At 41.0% G+C, this 20,021-nt stretch overlaps 1 long non-coding RNA gene and 3 other non-coding genes across 4 annotated transcripts in view; all 4 read right to left on the bottom strand.

Annotated features, from left to right (window-relative positions):
- LOC149976714 (uncharacterized) overlaps positions 1–8,402 on the bottom strand; it is a 136,408-nt gene extending 128,006 nt beyond the window's left edge. The window contains exon 1 of the long non-coding RNA XR_016487256.1: positions 8,277–8,402. This is a non-coding gene — a long non-coding RNA (uncharacterized LOC149976714). The remainder of the gene's footprint in view (positions 1–8,276) is intronic.
- On the bottom strand, positions 6,312–6,394 carry trnal-cag (transfer RNA leucine (anticodon CAG)). Its single transcript has one exon. It is a non-coding gene; the product is annotated as a tRNA-Leu (tRNA).
- A 5,165-nt stretch (positions 8,403–13,567) lies between the features above and the next one.
- On the bottom strand, positions 13,568–13,650 carry trnal-cag (transfer RNA leucine (anticodon CAG)). Its single transcript has one exon. It is a non-coding gene; the product is annotated as a tRNA-Leu (tRNA).
- A 4,692-nt stretch (positions 13,651–18,342) lies between these two features.
- On the bottom strand, positions 18,343–18,425 carry trnal-cag (transfer RNA leucine (anticodon CAG)). The gene has a single exon. It is a non-coding gene; the product is annotated as a tRNA-Leu (tRNA).
- Positions 18,426–20,021: the final 1,596 nt, after the last annotated feature.

Here is a 20,021-nt window from a genome sequence, read left to right as displayed (position 1 = left end):
GATTACCCTGCAGCCTAAGAGTGTCTTCAGAATATGGCCAATTTGACATGAATTTAAAAATGCCTCAGTTAGGACCAAAAAAGTGTCTGGAGCTTCCCGTCAGGGTAAGAGTGACAACAGGTTTCCACATGTCAAAATGGGGGAAATCTTAGCAAATGGCTTAATGGTTTTCATGAGAATCGTGTTGTTGTATTGTTGAGTGTATCATGGGATCTCACCTGAAATCTGTGGCTTGACTACAAACCTGTAACCTATGCTACTGTGGCCTATAGAGCTAGAAGGCTGGATAACCAGGTGTGTAAAGGTGTGAAGTGGGACAGATGGCCTGCAGTCCTATCCCAAATGGACAACTAATCCCTATGTACTTGCGGAGATCTGAGAGGATGCGATTGGTATAAGAAACACGACTAAACTTCAACCTCCGGAGGGGTCAAAAAAATGCATTTTCGTTGTCGGCAGGATTTGAACCTGCGCAGGAAGATCCTAATGGATTTCTAGTCCATCGCCTTAACCACTCGGCCACGACAACATTGACAGAAGAAAACAAGCTTGTTAGGAGTGAATGGGCCAACAGGCATAGCCTACAGAAAGTGAAATTTAACAACTGAAAGATAATGCAGTAACTCATTATAATGCAATAACACAAAATGTTCCCCTCATTCATTTGTTATTAAGTCCAGCTGTTTTCTTATTTAACCTTGATCTTTGCTCAGCTCCAGAAGGTCTGCATTTGAGAGTGTTTATTATGAATTGTTATTTCACTGTGTGAAGTTGTTATTTCATCATTCTTATTATTACTGCTGAGCAGCATGACTCCTGAGAGGCACTAAAAAACTGTCAGAAGTGTGATTTGAACCCACGCCTCCATGGGAGACTGCGACCTGAACGCAGCGCCTTAGACCGCTCGGCCATCCTGACTACAGCACAGTAACTGGGTATCGGGTTAAAGTGTATGCGGTAAAAGTAGAAATATGAACAACGCTCTAAAATCACCACAGAGACCAGAACAACTGTGCACGATACTGACTTGCACTTTCAATAGTCATTTGTTTTTATAAATTAAAAAGTCCAGTCATTGATTTAACCTCAATATGGCCTTCAATGGGAAAGAGTAGTAAATCGTCATTGAATGAGCGCTAAACTGGCATCAGAATATGGCCATTCTGATATAAATGATAAAATTCCTCAGATAAGACTGAAAAAGTGCCTGGAAATATCAGCAACCATCAGGGTAAGAGTGACAACAGGTCCACATGGGGGAAATCCTTACAAATGGCTTAATGAGTCATTTCAACGCAATCGTGTTATTATTTATTTTCAGGGTTTAACAAGGCAGCTCACCTGTGATTTGACATTAGATGCGGCGACTTTGATTACCCTGCAGACGATATTTTTGTTCTTCCCGCCAATACAATCCACTGACAACGACCGACGAGTTCTGCGTTCCTAGATTATTTTTGTTATTTGCCTGTTTGGGGCCCGCCTGTGAAATTGCGCGATTCTTGCAATTCTCTTTCAGCCTCTCATCAACTAGCTGTTTTTGCAGAATATTACAAATACGATAGTTATTCACTACTCATATTAACTAGGTGTCATTTACGTTACCTTAAGTCATTTATTTTTCAACTGGATTTTACAAAGGTGCATGACATGCAGGGGCTAAAAAGTTGTCAGGAGGGGGTTTCAAACCATGCCTATAGGGGAGTCTGCGACCTGAATGACTTAATGGTTATTTTCAATGCAATTGAGTTTTTTATTTTTCTTTTAGGGTTTAACAAGGTTTCTCACCTGTTACCTGTGGCTTGACTTTAGATGTGGCCAGTTCGATTACCCTGCAGCCTAAGAGTGTCTTCAGAATATGGCCAATTTGACATGAATTTAAAAATGCCTCAGTTAGGACCAAAAAAGTGTCTGGAGCTTCCCGTCAGGGTAAGAGTGACAACAGGTTTCCACATGTCAAAATGGGGGAAATCTTAGCAAATGGCTTCATGGTTTTCATGAGAATCGTGTTGTTGTATTGTTGAGTGTATCATGGGATCTCACCTGAAATCTGTGGCTTGACTACAAACCTGTAACCTATGCTACTGTGGCCTATAGAGCTAGAAGGCTGGATAACCAGGTGTGTAAAGGTGTGAAGTGGGATAGATGGCCTGCAGTCCTATCCCAAATGGACAACTAATCCCTATGTACTTGCGGAGATCTGAGAGGATGCGATTGGTATAAGAAACACGACTAAACTTCAACCTCCGGAGGGGTCAAAAAAATGCATTTTCGTTGTCGTCAGGATTTGAACCTACGCAGGAAGATCCTAATGGATTTCTAGTCCATCGCCTTAACCACTCGGCCACGACAACGTTGACAGAAGAAAACAGGCTTGTTAGGAGTGAATGGGCCAACAGGCATAGCCTACAGAAAGTGAAATTTAACAACTGAAAGATAATGCAGTAACTCATTATAATGCAATAACACAAAATGTTCCCCTCATTCATTTGTTATTAAGTCCAGCTGTTTTCTTATTTAACCTTGATCTTTGCTCAGCTCCAGAAGGTCTGCATTTGAGAGTGTTTATTATGAATTGTTATTTCACTGTGTGAAGTTGTTATTTCATCATTCTTATTATTACTGCTGAGCAGCATGACTCCTGAGAGGCACTAAAAAACTTTCAGAAGTGGGATTTGAACCCACGCCTCCATGGGAGACTGCGACCTGAACGCAGTGCCTTAGACCGCTCAGCCATCCTGACTACAGCACAGTAACTGGGTATCGGGTTAAAGTGTATGCGGTAAAAGTAGAAATATGAACAAAGCTCTAAAATCACCACAGAGACCAGAACAACTATGCACGACACTGACTTGCACTTTCAATAGTCATTTGTTTTTATAAATTAAAAAGTCCAGTCATTGATTTAACCTCAATATGGCCTTCAATGGGAAAGAGTAGTAAATCGTCATTGAATGAGCGCTAAACTGGCATCAGAATATGGCCATTCTGATATAAATGATAAAATTCCTCAGATAAGACTGAAAAAGTGTCTGGAAATATCAGCAACCATCAGGGTAAGAGTGACAACAGGTCCACATGGGGGAAATCCTTACAAATGGCTTAATGAGTCATTTCAACGCAATCGTGTTATTATTTATTTTCAGGGTTTAACAAGGCAGCTCACCTGTGATTTGACATTAGATGCGGCGACTTTGATTACCCTGCAGACTATATTTTTGTTCTTCCCGCCAATACAATCCACTGACAACGACCGACGAGTTCTGCGTTCCTAGATTATTTTTGTTATTTGCCTGTTTGGGGCCCGCCTGTGAAATTGCGCGATTCTTGCAATTCTCTTTCAGCCTCTCATCAACTAGCTGTTTTTGCAGAATATTACAAATACGATAGTTATTCACTACTCATATTAACTAGGTGTCATTTACGTTACCTTAAGTCATTTATTTTTCAACTGGATTTTACAAAGGTGCATGACATGCAGGCGCTAAAAAGTTGTCAGGAGGGGGTTTCAAACCATGCCTATAGGGGAGTCTGCGACCTGAATGACTTAATGGTTATTTTCAATGCAATCAAGTTTTTTCTTTTTCTTTTAGGGTTTAACAAGGTTTCTCACCTGTTACCTGTGGCTTGACTTTAGATGTGGCCAGTTCGATTACCCTGCAGCCTAAGAGTGTCTTCAGAATATGGCCAATTTGACATGAATTTAAAAATGCCTCAGTTAGGACCAAAAAAGTGTCTGGAGCTTCCCGTCAGGGTAAGAGTGACAACAGGTTTCCACATGTCAAAATGGGGGAAATCTTAGCAAATGGCTTAATGGTTATTCATGAGAATCGTGTTGTTGTATTGTTGAGTGTATCATGGGATCTCACCTGAAATCTGTGGCTTGACTACAAACCTGTAACCTATGCTACTGTGGCCTATAGAGCTAGAAGGCTGGATAACCAGGTGTGTAAAGGTGTGAAGTGGGATAGATGGCCTGCAGTCCTATCCCAAATGGACAACTAATCCCTATGTACTTGCGGAGATCTGAGAGGATGCGATTGGTATAAGAAACACGACTAAACTTCAACCTCCGGAGGGGTCAAAAAAATGCATTTTCGTTGTCGGCAGGATTTGAACCTACGCCGGAAGATCCTAATGGATTTCTAGTCCATCGCCTTAACCACTCGGCCACGACAACGTTGACAGAAGAAAACAGGCTTGTTAGGAGTGAATGGGCCAACAGGCATAGCCTACAGAAAGTGAAATTTAACAACTGAAAGATAATGCAGTAACTCATTATAATGCAATAACACAAAATGTTCCCCTCATTCATTTGTTATTAAGTCCAGCTGTTTTCTTATTTAACCTTGATCTTTGCTCAGCTCCAGAAGGTCTGCATTTGAGAGTGTTTATTATGAATTGTTATTTCACTGTGTGAAGTTGTTATTTCATCATTCTTATTATTACTGCTGAGCAGCATGACTCCTGAGAGGCACTAAAAAACTGTCAGAAGTGGGATTGAACCCACGCCTCCATGGGAGACTGCGACCTGAACGCAGCGCCTTAGACCGCTCGGCCATCCTGACTACAGCACAGTAACTGGGTATCGGGTTAAAGTGTATGCGGTAAAAGTAGAAATATGAACAACGCTCTAAAATCACCACAGAGACCAGAACAACTATGCACGATACTGACTTGCACTTTCAATAGTCATTTGTTTTTATAAATTAAAAAGTCCAGTCATTGATTTAACCTCAATATGGCCTTCAATGGGAAAGAGTAGTAAATCGTCATTGAATGAGCGCTAAACTGGCATCAGAATATGGCCATTCTGATATAAACGATAAAATTCCTCTGATAAGACTGAAAAAGTGTCTGGAAATATCAGCAACCATCAGGGTAAGAGTGACAACAGGTCCACATGGGGGAAATCCTTACAAATGGCTTAATGAGTCATTTCAACGCAATCGTGTTATTATTTATTTTCAGGGTTTAACAAGGCAGCTCACCTGTGATTTGACATTAGATGCGGCGACTTTGATTACCCTGCAGACGATATTTTTGTTCTTCCCGCCAATACAATCCACTGACAACGACCGACGAGTTCTGCGTTCCTAGATTATTTTTGTTATTTGCCTGTTTGGGGCCCGCCTGTGAAATTGCGCGATTCTTGCAATTCTCTTTCAGCCTCTCATCAACTAGCTGTTTTTGCAGAATATTACAAATACGATAGTTATTCACTACTCATATTAACTAGGTGTCATTTACGTTACCTTAAGTCATTTATTTTTCAACTGGATTTTACAAAGGTGCATGACATGCAGGCGCTAAAAAGTTGTCAGGAGGGGGTTTCAAACCATGCCTATAGGGGAGTCTGCGACCTGAATGACTTAATGGTTATTTTCAATGCAATCAAGTTTTTTCTTTTTCTTTTAGGGTTTAACAAGGTTTCTCACCTGTTACCTGTGGCTTGACTTTAGATGTGGCCAGTTCGATTACCCTGCAGCCTAAGAGTGTCTTCAGAATATGGCCAATTTGACATGAATTTAAAAATGCCTCAGTTAGGACCAAAAAAGTGTCTGGAGCTTCCCGTCAGGGTAAGAGTGACAACAGGTTTCCACATGTCAAAATGGGGGAAATCTTAGCAAATGGCTTAATGGTTATTCATGAGAATCGTGTTGTTGTATTGTTGAGTGTATCATGGGATCTCACCTGAAATCTGTGGCTTGACTACAAACCTGTAACCTATGCTACTGTGGCCTATAGAGCTAGAAGGCTGGATAACCAGGTGTGTAAAGGTGTGAAGTGGGACAGATGGCCTGCAGTCCTATCCCAAATGGACAACTAATCCCTATGTACTTGCGGAGATCTGAGAGGATGCGATTGGTATAAGAAACACGACTAAACTTCAACCTCCGGAGGGGTCAAAAAAATGCATTTTCGTTGTCGGCAGGATTTGAACCTGCGCAGGAAGATCCTAATGGATTTCTAGTCCATCGCCTTAACCACTCGGCCACGACAACGTTGACAGAAGAAAACAAGCTTGTTAGGAGTGAATGGGCCAACAGGCATAGCCTACAGAAAGTGAAATTTAACAACTGAAAGATAATGCAGTAACTCATTATAATGCAATAACACAAAATGTTCCCCTCATTCATTTGTTATTAAGTCCAGCTGTTTTCTTATTTAACCTTGATCTTTGCTCAGCTCCAGAAGGTCTGCATTTGAGAGTGTTTATTATGAATTGTTATTTCACTGTGTGAAGTTGTTATTTCATCATTCTTATTATTACTGCTGAGCAGCATGACTCCTGAGAGGCACTAAAAAACTGTCAGAAGTGGGATTTGAACCCACGCCTCCATGGGAGACTGCGACCTGAACGCAGCGCCTTAGACCGCTCGGCCATCCTGACTACAGCACAGTAACTGGGTATCGGGTTAAAGTGTATGCGGTAAAAGTAGAAATATGAACAACGCTCTAAAATCACCACAGAGACCAGAACAACTATGCACGATACTGACTTGCACTTTCAATAGTCATTTGTTTTTATAAATTAAAAAGTCCAGTCATTGATTTAACCTCAATATGGCCTTCAATGGGAAAGAGTAGTAAATCGTCATTGAATGAGCGCTAAACTGGCATCAGAATATGGCCATTCTGATATAAATGATAAAATTCCTCAGATAAGACTGAAAAAGTGTCTGGAAATATCAGCAACCATCAGGGTAAGAGTGACAACAGGTCCACATGGGGGAAATCCTTACAAATGGCTTAATGAGTCATTTCAACGCAATCGTGTTATTATTTATTTTCAGGGTTTAACAAGGCAGCTCACCTGTGATTTGACATTAGATGCGGCGACTTTGATTACCCTGCAGACGATATTTTTGTTCTTCCCGCCAATAAAATCCACTGACAACGACCGACGAGTTCTGCGTTCCGCGATTATTTTTGTTATTTGCCTGTTTGGGGCCCGCCTGTGAAATTGCGCGATTCTTGCAATTCTCTTTCAGCCTCTCATCAACTAGCTGTTTTTGCAGAATATTACAAATACAATAGTTATTCACTACTCATATTAACTAGGTGTCATTTACGTTACCTTAAGTCATTTATTTTTCAACTGGATTTTACAAAGGTGCATGACATGCAGGCGCTAAAAAGTTGTCAGGAGGGGGTTTCAAACCATGCCTATAGGGGAGTCTGCGACCTGAATGACTTAATGGTTATTTTCAATGCAATTGAGTTTTTTCTTTTTCTTTTAGGGTTTAACAAGGTTTCTCACCTGTTACCTGTGGCTTGACTTTAGATGTGGCCAGTTCGATTACCCTGCAGACTATAAGAGTGTCTTCAGAATATGGCCAATTTGACATGAATTTAAAAATGCCTCAGATAGGACCAAAAAAGTGTCTGGAGCTTCCCGTCAGGGTAAGAGTGACAACAGGTTTCCACATGTCAAAATGGGGGAAATCTTAGCAAATGGCTTAATGGTTATTCATGAGAATCGTGTTGTTGTATTGTTGAGTGTATCATGGGATCTCACCTGAAATCTGTGGCTTGACTACAAACCTGTAACCTATGCTACTGTGGCCTATAGAGCTAGAAGGCTGGATAACCAGGTGTGTAAAGGTGTGAAGTGGGATAGATGGCCTGCAGTCCTATCCCAAATGGACAACTAATCCCTATGTACTTGCGGAGATCTGAGAGGATGCGATTGGTATAAGAAACACGACTAAACTTCAACCTCCGGAGGGGTCAAAAAAATGCATTTTCATTGTCGGCAGGATTTGAACCTACGCAGGAAGATCCTAATGGATTTCTAGTCCATCGCCTTAACCACTCGGCCACGACAACATTGACAAAAGAAAACAGGCTTGTTAGGAGTGAATGGGCCAACAGGCATAGCCTACAGAAAGTGAAATTTAACAACTGAAAGATAATGCAGTAACTCATTATAATGCAATAACACAAAATGTTCCCCTCATTCATTTGTTATTAAGTCCAGCTGTTTTCTTATTTAACCTCTCTGATCTACCGATCCCGGATCCGGGTTTGAATTCAACAACATACGGTGTTCGCCACAAATAGTCATATTAAACATTCATGAAAATACAAGTGTCTCACATGCTTCAAAAGCCTAGAATCTTGCTAATCCAACTGCGTTGTCATATTTAAAAAATAATTTATTGCGAAATAATAAGCTGCGTTTATCTGAGCATAGACCCCCATATCAAACTACTTATTCAACCAGCACTTGCGTAACAAAGTCACAGATTGCATTGAAATAAATCGTTTACCTTTGAAGATCTTGCTCTGGTTGCAATCCCAAGGCTCATTGTTACACAATGAATGGTCGTTTGTTCGGTTAAATCCATGTTTTATAGCCTAACACGAAACATTTTGTGAACGCTTATCTCGTTGAATTTCCTGTCATACAATTTTCAAAGTAACGTCCAACGTAAAGAGACTCTCTTTTCCTCGTCTTTTCCCTCTCTTTCCAGTCATGTTTGGTTTACTTGCAATCAACTCTTTGTTTGGAACGCAATCAACCCTGATGGGCCATTTTGCGGGCTCTATTGATATGGTAATACCGATTGGAAGACAACACGTGAGGAGCCCATTGCGCAGCAATTATATGACCACTGTCTTGTTGATTGACTCTATTTTAACCCAATGACCACTGATCTTCTTGAAATCTAGCTGGGTAGATAGCCAATGAGCAGATGTAACTGGAAATATCCCATGATTCATTGTTGTAAGACAAACCTATTCACTGGACGCTGGCGTAAAGACCGTTCTTTCGCCATTGCCAATTGAACCGTGAAGGAGTGACTCTAATTACGCACAGACGTTTTTCAGTAATTTGCTACTTCAACTGTTTATTTCGCGAATAAAATGGCAAATAAGTCTAAGAAAGCGACCTCTAAGACTAGATACACTAATGTAGAAATGATTTTGGAAGAGATTGACCGGGAAAGTGAGACAGATTTGGCAGAGATTGAAGACTCCATTAGCTCCCATAGTTTCGATTCTGAAACTGAGGCATATTTTTTGAACGGAGAGGACATCGTTTTGGACTGGTAAGTTGCTCTCATGCTAATGCCGTTGTTTGACTTTAATATAAAATATTATTAGTGATTGTTTTTACATTTTATTTGCAAAAATGGCTAAAGTACACGTTAGCTAGCCATTGTGAGTGAGGGCCTGTTTCTTTGAGAACGCATGGTCTACCTAAATAGCCTATTTTGGGGCTGGCCCATTTCACTTTGTCAATTGATGTGGAACAGCACTTTATATACATGTTTATTATAGCTGTTTTTACATTTTATTAGCAATATATAGCGATGTAATGAAATGGCTAAAGTGCACGTTAGCTTGTCATTGTGAGTGCCTGTTTCTTTGAGAACGCATGGTCTACCCAAATAGCCTATTTTGGGGCTGGCCCATTTCACTTTGTCAGTTGATGTGGAACAGCACTTTATATACATGTTTATTATAGCTGTTTTTACATTTTATTAGCAATATATAGCGATGTAATGAAATGGCTAAAGTGCACGTTAGCTTGTCATTGTGTGCCTGTTTCTTTGAGAACGCATGGTCTACCCAAATAGCCTATTTTGGGGCTGGCCCATTTCACTTTGTCAGTTGATGTGGAACAGCACTTTATATACATGTTTATTATAGCTGTTTTTACATTTTATTAGCAATATATAGCGATGTAATGAAATGGCTAAAGTGCACGTTAGCTTGTCATTGTGAGTGCCTGTTTCTTTGAGAACGCATGGTCTACCTAAATAGCCTATTTTGGGGCTGGCCCATTTCACTTTGTCAATTGATGTGGAACAGCACTTTATATACATGTTTATTATAGCTGTTTTTACATTTTATTAGCAATATATAGCGATGTAATGAAATGGCTAAAGTGCACGTTAGCTTGTCATTGTGAGTGCCTGTTTCTTTGAGAACGCATGGTCTACCCAAATAGCCTATTTTGGGGCTGGCCCATTTCACTTTGTCAGTTGATGTGGAACAGCACTTTATATACATGTTTATTATAGCTGTTTTTACATTTTATTAGCAATATATAGCGATGTAATGAAATGGCTAAAGTGCACGTTAGCTTGTCATTGTGAGTGCCTGTTTCTTTGAGAACGCATGGTCTACCTAAATAGCCTATTTTGGGGCTGGCCCATTTCACTTTGTCAATTGATGTGGAACAGCACTTTATATACATGTTTATTATAGCTGTTTTTACATTTTATTAGCAATATATAGCGATGTAATGAAATGGCTAAAGTGCACGTTAGCTTGTCATTGTGAGTGCCTGTTTCTTTGAGAACGCATGGTCTACCCAAATAGCCTATTTTGGGGCTGGCCCATTTCACTTTGTCAGTTGATGTGGAACAGCACTTTATGTTCCCTGTCCTCAATATGCATGTTTATTATAGCTGTTGATACAGGGCTACTCCCTGTACTCTATATGTATGTTTATTATAGCTGTTGATACAGGGCTCATATGTGAAACTATTCTAACTGAACATTTTCTTTCACAGTGGCACTGACTCCGACTGGGAGCCCCCAGTGCCAAGGTGTCCATCCCCCTCTGAAGCTGGTTCATCCAGCTGTACCCCTGCTGTCTCTGGCTCCACACCTCCCGGGCCATCTAGAGGTGTGAAGAGGAAGAGGGGAAGTGTGCCACCCACTAACAGAGGGACAGAAGGGCGTTGGCACACCATCCTAGAAGATGATGTGGAGCCACCACAACCAACTTTCAGGCCGAAAGGGAGGCCAGGACCTCAGGTGAACCCGACCTCCACTTACACCCCCCTTCAGCTTTTCCAACTGTTTTTTACACCATCTGTTGTAGGTTCGCTCGTGTCCAACACAAATAAGAATGGGAAGAAGAAACAAGCAGGCAAAAAGGTAGCATGGAAGCCCATATCCATGTCAGATCTTTTCTGCTACCTTTCACTTGTTATCTACATGGGGCTGGTGAAGCTGAAAAGCCTGAAGGACTACTGGAAAACGTCATCTCTGTACCAACTGCCTTTCCCCATGACTGTTATGTCCTGCAAAAGGTTTCTGATTATTTCACAGGCGCTTCACATCAGTGACCCAAAGGTTGATAAAGAGAATGAGAAGAAGAGAGGCACAGCAGCGTTTGATAGACTGTGCAAGATCAAACCGCTCTACCACAGCATCGTCGAGGCCTGCAAGACGTACTTTCAGCCTGCCCAGAACGTGTCAATCGATGAGAGGATGGTAGCCTCAAAGGCAAGAATTGGCCTCAAACAATACATGAGAAACAAACCAACCAAGTGGGGTTACAAGCTGTTTGTTTTGGCTGATTCTGTATGTGCCTACACATGCAATTTCTTTGTCTACGAGGGGAAGAACAGTTTTGCTACCGGTAAGGGACTCAGCTATGACTCTGCAATGGAGTTATTGGATTTTCAACTGCTAGGGAAGGGCTACAAACTGTTTGTGGATAACTTCTACACAAGCCCTACCCTGTTTGCAGACCTAAGGAAGCTGGATGTATGGGCTTGTGGCACCATTCGTACCAACAGGGTGGGCTTTCCGAAGACTAAGGTGAACGACATGCCTAAGCGGGCTGAGCGGGGGAGCATGCGATTGATCCGTGAAGATGGCCTGCTTTTTGTAAAGTGGATGGATACCAGAGAGGTGGTGATGTGCTCCACTATCCACAAGTCCTTCAGTGGGGATCATGTTGTCAGGCGTGTGAAGGATGGTGCCGGGGCATGGAAAACCAAAAATGTCCCCATTCCAACTGCAGTGAAGGACTACAACAAGAGCATGGGAGGAGTCGACCTTTCGGACGCGCTAATCGGCTACTACAATGTTCTCCACAAGACAATGAAATGGTACAAGACCTTCTTCTATCATTTCATCGACATCGCCGTGGTGAATGCATTCATCCTACACAAGGAAATGGCGACGAGCTGTGGAAAGCCCTTCCTCTCACAGAAAGCCTTCAGAGAGCAGCTCATCAAGGAGCTTGCTGGCTACAGCACCACTGCACCAAGCCCTGTCCCTTCTGCTCCTGCCACAGGTGTTCATCTGCCCAAATATATTTGTGCAGGCATGGATGTGCCTAAGGGCCAAAAGGGCACAGCATGGAGGCGTTGCTGTGTTGTCTGCAAGATGAAGTCTCCCATCACATGCCCCACATGCTCAGTGACCCTCTGCTTTACATCGGAGCGAGACTGCTATGGCATCTGGCATCAGCAGCAGAACATTGTCTAGAGTTTTGGCAATGTTGGTGGGGTTATATGGCAAAGTGGTTCTGCGGTCTAGCTGAGAACACCAGTCTGCAGTCTAGCTGAGAACACCAGTCTGCAGTCTAGCTGAGCTATATCTTATATCTGGAGTATTTTTTCCTGTCTTATCCGGTGTCTTGTGTGAATTTAAGTCTGCTCTCTTTCTCTCCTTTCTCTCAGTGGACTTGAACCCCTGGGACCATGCTTCAGGACTACCTGACATGATGACTCCTTGCTGTCCCCCAGTCCACCTGGCCTTGCCGCTGTTCCAGTTTCAACTGTTCTGCCTGCGGCTATGGAACCCTAAACTGTACATTTTTTTCTCTTGGGGTGCTGTACTGTTGCACACTCTACAAACACTGTGATCTCCACCCGGCACAGCCAGAAGAGGACTGGCCACCCCTCATTGCCTTGTTTCTTCCTAGGTTTTTGCCTTTCTAGGTTGTTTTTCCTGTTTTTCCTATTTGATACAGGACTGAGGATGTGTAAGTGTGTAAATAGTTACCCATGTTACTTTGTAAATGTGTATATATATATTTTTTTTCATAACATTTTTTTCAAAAAAAAATGTTTACAAAAAAATTTCAATTTTTTTTTTAAATTTAAAAAAAAAAAAAATTTACATTTTTTTTCAGAAATTTTTAAAATTTCATAAATTTTTTAAATTTTTGTGGGGGGGTGTGTTAGAATACCATTTTGGTATTTTGTATATAGTTATTGGTTTCAAAATGTGTACTTTACCAATTTGGCCACTTGGGTACATTTGGTCTACTTGTGTGGGACACCTGGGTGACTTTATAATAAATGTTATGTAGCACACTCATTTTGGAAGTTATCATTCTGAAATTTTGCACAAGTACTGTTGCCCTCTTAATTTTTTCAAGAAAATTGTCCCCATCATCTTATCTGAATTTTTGTTTTATCTTGTTCATTTGAAAGATGATGATACAAAAATAAATAGAAAAAACGCATGTTTTTTTCCATAGTTTTATCTAAACCAGATCTAGTGTGTGTTATTCTCCTACATTCAATTCACATTTACACAAACTTCAGAGTGTTTTCTTTCAAATGGTACCAAGAATATGCATATACTTGGTTCTGTGCCTGAGCTACAGGCTGTTAGATTTGGGTATGTCTTCAGGCGGAAATTGCACAAAGTAGGGGGGTAGTTCTATCTTTGCTCAGCTCCAGAAGGTCTGCATTTGAGAGTGTTTATTATGAATTGTTATTTCACTGTGTGAAGTTGTTATTTCATCATTCTTATTATTACTGCTGAGCAGCATGACTCCTGAGAGGCACTGAAAAACTGTCAGAAGTGGGATTTGAACCCACGCCTCCATGGGAGACTGCGACCTGAACGCAGCGCCTTAGACCGCTCGGCCATCCTGACTACAGCACAGTAACCGGGTACCGGGTTAAAGTGTATGCGGTAAAAGTAGAAATATGAACAACGCTCTAAAATCACCACAGAGACCAGAACAACTATGCACGATACTGACTTGCACTTTCAATAGTCATTTGTTTTTATAAATTAAAAAGTCCAGTCATTGATTTAACCTCAATATGGCCTTCAATGGGAAAGAGTAGTAAATCGTCATTGAATGAGCGCTAAACTGGCATCAGAATATGGCCATTCTGATATAAATGATAAAATTCCTCAGATAAGACTGAAAAAGTGTCTGGAAATATCAGCAACCATCAGGGTAAGAGTGACAACAGGTCCACATGGGGGAAATCCTTACAAATGGCTTAATGAGTCATTTCAACGCAATCGTGTTATTATTTATTTTCAGGGTTTAACAAGGCAGCTCACCTGTGATTTGACATTAGATGCGGCGACTTTGATTACCCTGCAGACGATTTTTTTGTTCTTCCCGCCAATACAATCCACTGACAACGACCGACGAGTTCTGCGTTCCGAGATTATTTTTGTTATTTGCCTGTTTGGGGCCCGCCTGTGAAATTGCGCGATTCTTGCAATTCTCTTTCAGCCTCTCATCAACTAGCTGTTTTTGCAGAATATTACAAATACAATAGTTATTCACTACTCATATTAACTAGGTGTCATTTACGTTACCTTAAGTCATTTATTTTTCAACTGGATTTTACAAAGGTGCATGACATGCAGGCGCTAAAAAGTTGTCAAGAGGGGGTTTCAAACCATGCCTATAGGGGAGTCTGCGACCTGAATGACTTAATGGTTATTTTCAATGCAATCAAGTTTTTTCTTTTTCTTTTAGGGTTTAACAAGGTTTCTCACCTGTTACCTGTGGCTTGACTTTAGATGTGGCCAGTTCGATTACCCTGCAGCCTAAGAGTGTCTTCAGAATATGGCCAATTTGACATGAATTTAAAAATGCCTCAGTTAGGACCAAAAAAGTGTCTGGAGCTTCCCGTCAGGGTAAGAGTGACAACAGGTTTCCACATGTCAAAATGGGGGAAATCTTAGCAAATGGCTTCATGGTTTTCATGAGAATCGTGTTGTTGTATTGTTGAGTGTATCATGGGATCTCACCTGAAATCTGTGGCTTGACTACAAACCTGTAACCTATGCTACTGTGGCCTATAGAGCTAGAAGGCTGGATAACCAGGTGTGTAAAGGTGTGAAGTGGGACAGATGGCCTGCAGTCCTATCCCAAATGGACAACTAATCCCTATGTACTTGCGGAGATCTGAGAGGATGCGATTGGTATAAGAAACACGACTAAACTTCAACCTCCGGAGGGGTCAAAAAAATGCATTTTCGTTGTCGGCAGGATTTGAACCTGCGCAGGAAGATCCTAATGGATTTCTAGTCCATCGCCTTAACCACTCGGCCACGACAACGTTGACAGAAGAAAACAAGCTTGTTAGGAGTGAATGGGCCAACAGGCATAGCCTACAGAAAGTGAAATTTAACAACTGAAAGATAATGCAGTAACTCATTATAATGCAATAACACAAAATGTTCCCCTCATTCATTTGTTATTAAGTCCAGCTGTTTTCTTATTTAACCTTGATCTTTGCTCAGCTCCAGAAGGTCTGCATTTGAGAGTGTTTATTATGAATTGTTATTTCACTGTGTGAAGTTGTTATTTCATCATTCTTATTATTACTGCTGAGCAGCATGACTCCTGAGAGGCACTAAAAAACTGTCAGAAGTGGGATTTGAACTCACGCCTCCATGGGAGACTGCGACCTGAACGCAGCGCCTTAGACCGCTCGGCCATCCTGACTACAGCACAGTAACTGGGTATCGGGTTAAAGTGTATGCGGTAAAAGTAGAAATATGAACAACGCTCTAAAATCACCACAGAGACCAGAACAACTATGCACGATACTGACTTGCACTTTCAATAGTCATTTGTTTTTAAAAATTAAAAAGTCCAGTCATTGATTTAACCTCAATATGGCCTTCAATGGGAAAGAGTAGTAAATCGTCATTGAATGAGCGCTAAACTGGCATCAGAATATGGCCATTCTGATATAAATGATAAAATTCCTCAGATAAGACTGAAAAAGTGTCTGGAAATATCAGCAACCATCAGGGTAAGAGTGACAACAGGTCCACATGGGGGAAATCCTTACAAATGGCTTAATGAGTCATTTCAACGCAATCGTGTTATTATTTATTTTCAGGGTTTAACAAGGCAGCTCACCTGTGATTTGACATTAGATGCGGCGACTTTGATTACCCTGCAGACGATATTTTTGTTCTTCCCGCCAATACAATCCACTGACAACGACCGACGAGTTCTGCGTTCCTAGATTATTTTTGTTATTTGCCTGTTTGGGGCCCGCCTGTGAAATTGCGCGATTCTTGCAATTCTCTTTCAGCCTCTCATCAACTAGCTGTTTTTGCAGAATATTACAAATACGATAGTTATTCACTACTCATATTAACTAGGTGTCATTTACGTTACCTTAAGTCATTTATTTTTCAACTGGATTTTACAAAGGTGCATGACATGCAGGCGCTAAAAAGTTGTCAGGAGGGGGTTTCAAACCATGCCTATAGGGGAGTCTGCGACCTGAATGACTTAATGGTTATTTTCAATGCAATTGAGTTTTTTCTTTTTCTTTTATGGTTTAACAAGGTTTCTCACCTGTTACCTGTGGCTTGACTTTAGATGTGGCCAGTTCGATTACCCTGCAGACTATAAGAGTGTCTTCAGAATATGGCCAATTTGACATGAATTTAAAAATGCCTCAGATAGGACCAAAAAAGTGTCTGGAGCTTCCCGTCAGGGTAAGAGTGACAACAGGTTTCCACATGTCAAAATGGGGGAAATCTTAGCAAATGGCTTAATGGTTATTCATGAGAATCGTGTTGTTGTATTGTTGAGTGTATCATGGGATCTCACCTGAAATCTGTGGCTTGACTACAAACCTGTAACCTATGCTACTGTGGCCTATAGAGCTAGAAGGCTGGATAACCAGGTGTGTAAAGGTGTGAAGTGGGATAGATGGCCTGCAGTCCTATCCCAAATGGACAACTAATCCCTATGTACTTGCGGAGATCTGAGAGGATGCGATTGGTATAAGAAACACGACTAAACTTCAACCTCCGGAGGGGTCAGAAAAATGCATTTTCGTTGTTGGCAGGATTTGAACCTACGCAGGAAGATCCTAATGGATTTCTAGTCCATCGCCTTAACCACTCGGCCACGACAACATTGAAAGATGAAAACAGGCTTGTTAGGAGTGAATGGGCCAACAGGCATAGCCTACAGAAAGTGAAATTTAACAACTGAAAGATAATGCAGTAACTCATTATAATGCAATAACACAAAATGTTCCCCTCATTCATTTGTTATTAAGTCCAGCTGTTTTCTTATTTAACCTTGATCTTTGCTCAGCTCCAGTAGGTCTGCATTTGAGAGTGTTTATTATGAATTGTTATTTCACTGTGTGAAGTTGTTATTTCATCATTCTTATTATTACTGCTGAGCAGCATGACTCCTGAGAGGCACTAAAAAACTGTCAGAAGTGGGATTTGAACCCACGCCTCCATGGGAGACTGCGACCTGAACGCAGCACCTTAGACCGCTCGGCCATCCTGACTACAGCACAGTAACTGGGTATCGGGTTAAAGTGTATGCGGTAAAAGTAGAAATATGAACAACGCTCTAAAATCACCACAGAGACCAGAACAACTATGCACGATACTGACTTGCACTTTCAATAGTCATTTGTTTTTATAAATTAAAAAGTCCAGTCATTGATTTAACCTCAATATGGCCTTCAATGGGAAAGAGTAGTAAATCGCCATTGAATGAGCGCTAAACTGGCATCAGAATATGGCCATTCTGATATAAATGATAAAATTCCTCAGATAAGACTGAAAAAGTGTCTGGAAATATCAGCAACCATCAGGGTAAGAGTGACAACAGGTCCACATGGGGGAAATCCTTACAAATGGCTTAATGGGTCATTTCAACGCAATCGTGTTATTATTTATTTTTAGGGTTTAACAAGGCAGCTCACCTGTGACTTGACATTAGATGCGGCGACTTCGATTACCCAGCAGCCGATATTTTTGTTCTTCCCGCCAATACAATCCACTGACAACGACCGACGAGTTCTGCGTTCCGAGATTATTTTTGTTATTTGCCTGTTTGGGGCCCGCCTGTGAAATTTGCTCGATTCTTGCAATTCTCTTTCAGCCTCTCATCAACTAGCTGTTTTTGCAGAATATTAAAAATATGTTAGTTATTCACTACTCATATTAACTAGGTGTCATTTACGTTACCTTAAGTCATTTATTTTTCAACTGGATTTTACAAAGGTGCATGACATGCAGGCGCTAAAAAGTTGTCAGGAGGGGGTTTCAAACCATGCCTATAGGGGAGTCTGCGACCTGAATGACTTAATGGTTATTTTCAATGCAATCGAGTTTTTCTTTTTCTTTTAGGGTTTAACAAGGTTTCTCACCTGTGACCTGTGGCTTGACTTTAGATGTGGCCAGTTCGATTACCCTGCAGACTATAAGAGTGTCTTCAGAATATGGCCAATTTGACATGAATTTAAAAATGCCTCAGATAGGGTCTGCATTTGAGAGTGTTTATTATGAATTGTTATTTCACTGTGTGAACTAAAAAACTGTCAGAAGTGGGATTTGAACCCACGCCTCCATGGGAGACTGCGACCTGAACGCAGCGCCTTAGACCGCTCGGCCATCCTGACTACAGCACAGTAACTGGGTATCGGGTTAAAGTGTATGCGTTAAAAGTAGAAATATGAACAACGCTCTAAAATCACCACAGAGACCAGAACAACTATGCACGATACTGACTTGCACTTTCAATAGTCATTTGTTTTTACAAATTAAAAAGTCCAGTCATTGATTTAAAACCTGTTTAGGATATGGCAGACATATGCCCCCTTTGGAGAGATTGGGTACCCCTAGTAAACTGAAAAAAAAATCTGTCAACAATTGCTAATATATGCAAATAAAAATTATTATTGGATAGAAAACACTCTAAAGATTCTAAAACCGTTGGAATTATGTCTGTAAGTATAGCAGAACTCACAGGGCAGGCATTCTTCCAAACTATTTTTTGTGGCCATGAAAGTTGGAGCAACTTTGACGTCATGGCCCCCACCCTTCCCAACCAGTTATGATTCTGGGGAGACTTTATATCTCTTCCGCTAGATGTCCTCTTTCAGTAGAGCTTTGAATCGTTCAAATCCCGCGAGAATTGACCCTATGGGAGTGAAATTAGTGCGTGCCACGAGAAAATAGGCTGTGCGTAGGGGTGCGAATTGGTCCCAGCCATTCCTTTGTTCCAGCACTCAAGAGAGGGGCAGACGATGGCCGATTGAATTGAAGTTTGTTTTGTGTGTCTAAAACATCATAAAGCTTGCTTCTGCACTTAGTTTGACCTGTTTAGTCGACATATAATATGTAATTTTGAAGTTTTGATGCGCAACTTTTCCGGACCAGAGGACGTTTTGGGTGCATTTCAGCTGATGTTATTAGCCTGTTAGATCTCTAGGGGCGCTATTTCATTTTTGGATAAAAAACGTTCCCGTTTTAAGTGCGATATTTTGTCACGAAAAGATGCTCGACTATGCATATTCTTGACAGTTTTGGAAAGAAAACACTCTGAAGTTTCAGAATCTGCAAAGATTTTGTCTGTAAGTGCCCCAGAACTCATTCTACAGGCGAAACCAAGATGATGCATCAACCAGGAATTAGCAGAATTTCTGAAGCTCTGTTTTCCATTGTCTCCTTATATGGCTGTGATTGCGCAAGGAATGAGCCTACACTTTCTGTCGTTCGCCCAAGGTCTTAGCAGCATTGTGACGTATTTGTAGGCATATCATTGGAAGATTGACCATAAGAGACTACATTTTCCAAGTGTCCGCCTGGTGTCCTGCGTGGAATTCGGTGCGCAATTGCCAGCTGCTTGTACTTTACCATTTGATTCAGGGGAGAAAGCATGTGTCCAAGAACGATGTATCAATGAAGAGATATGTGAAAAACACCTTGATGATTGATTCTAAACAACGTTTGCCATGTTTTCAGTCGATATTATGGAGTTAATTTGGAAAAAAGTTTGCGTTTTGAGGACTGAATTTTCGGGTTTTTTTTGGTAGCCAAATGTGATGTATAAAACGGAGCTATTTCTAATACACAAAGAATCTTTTTGGAAAAACTGAGCATCTGCTATCCAACTGAGAGTATCCTCATTGAAAACATCAGAAGTTCTTCAAAGGTAAATTATTTTATTTGAAGGCTTTTATGTTTTTGTTGAAATGTTGCGTGCTGGATGCTAA

Source organism: Oncorhynchus mykiss, chromosome 16, assembly GCF_057628025.1.
Source record: "Oncorhynchus mykiss isolate SJ-2025 chromosome 16, ASM5762802v1, whole genome shotgun sequence".
Taxonomy (NCBI): Eukaryota; Metazoa; Chordata; class Actinopteri; order Salmoniformes; family Salmonidae; genus Oncorhynchus; species Oncorhynchus mykiss.
This window is presented reverse-complemented; position numbering and strand designations above follow the sequence as displayed.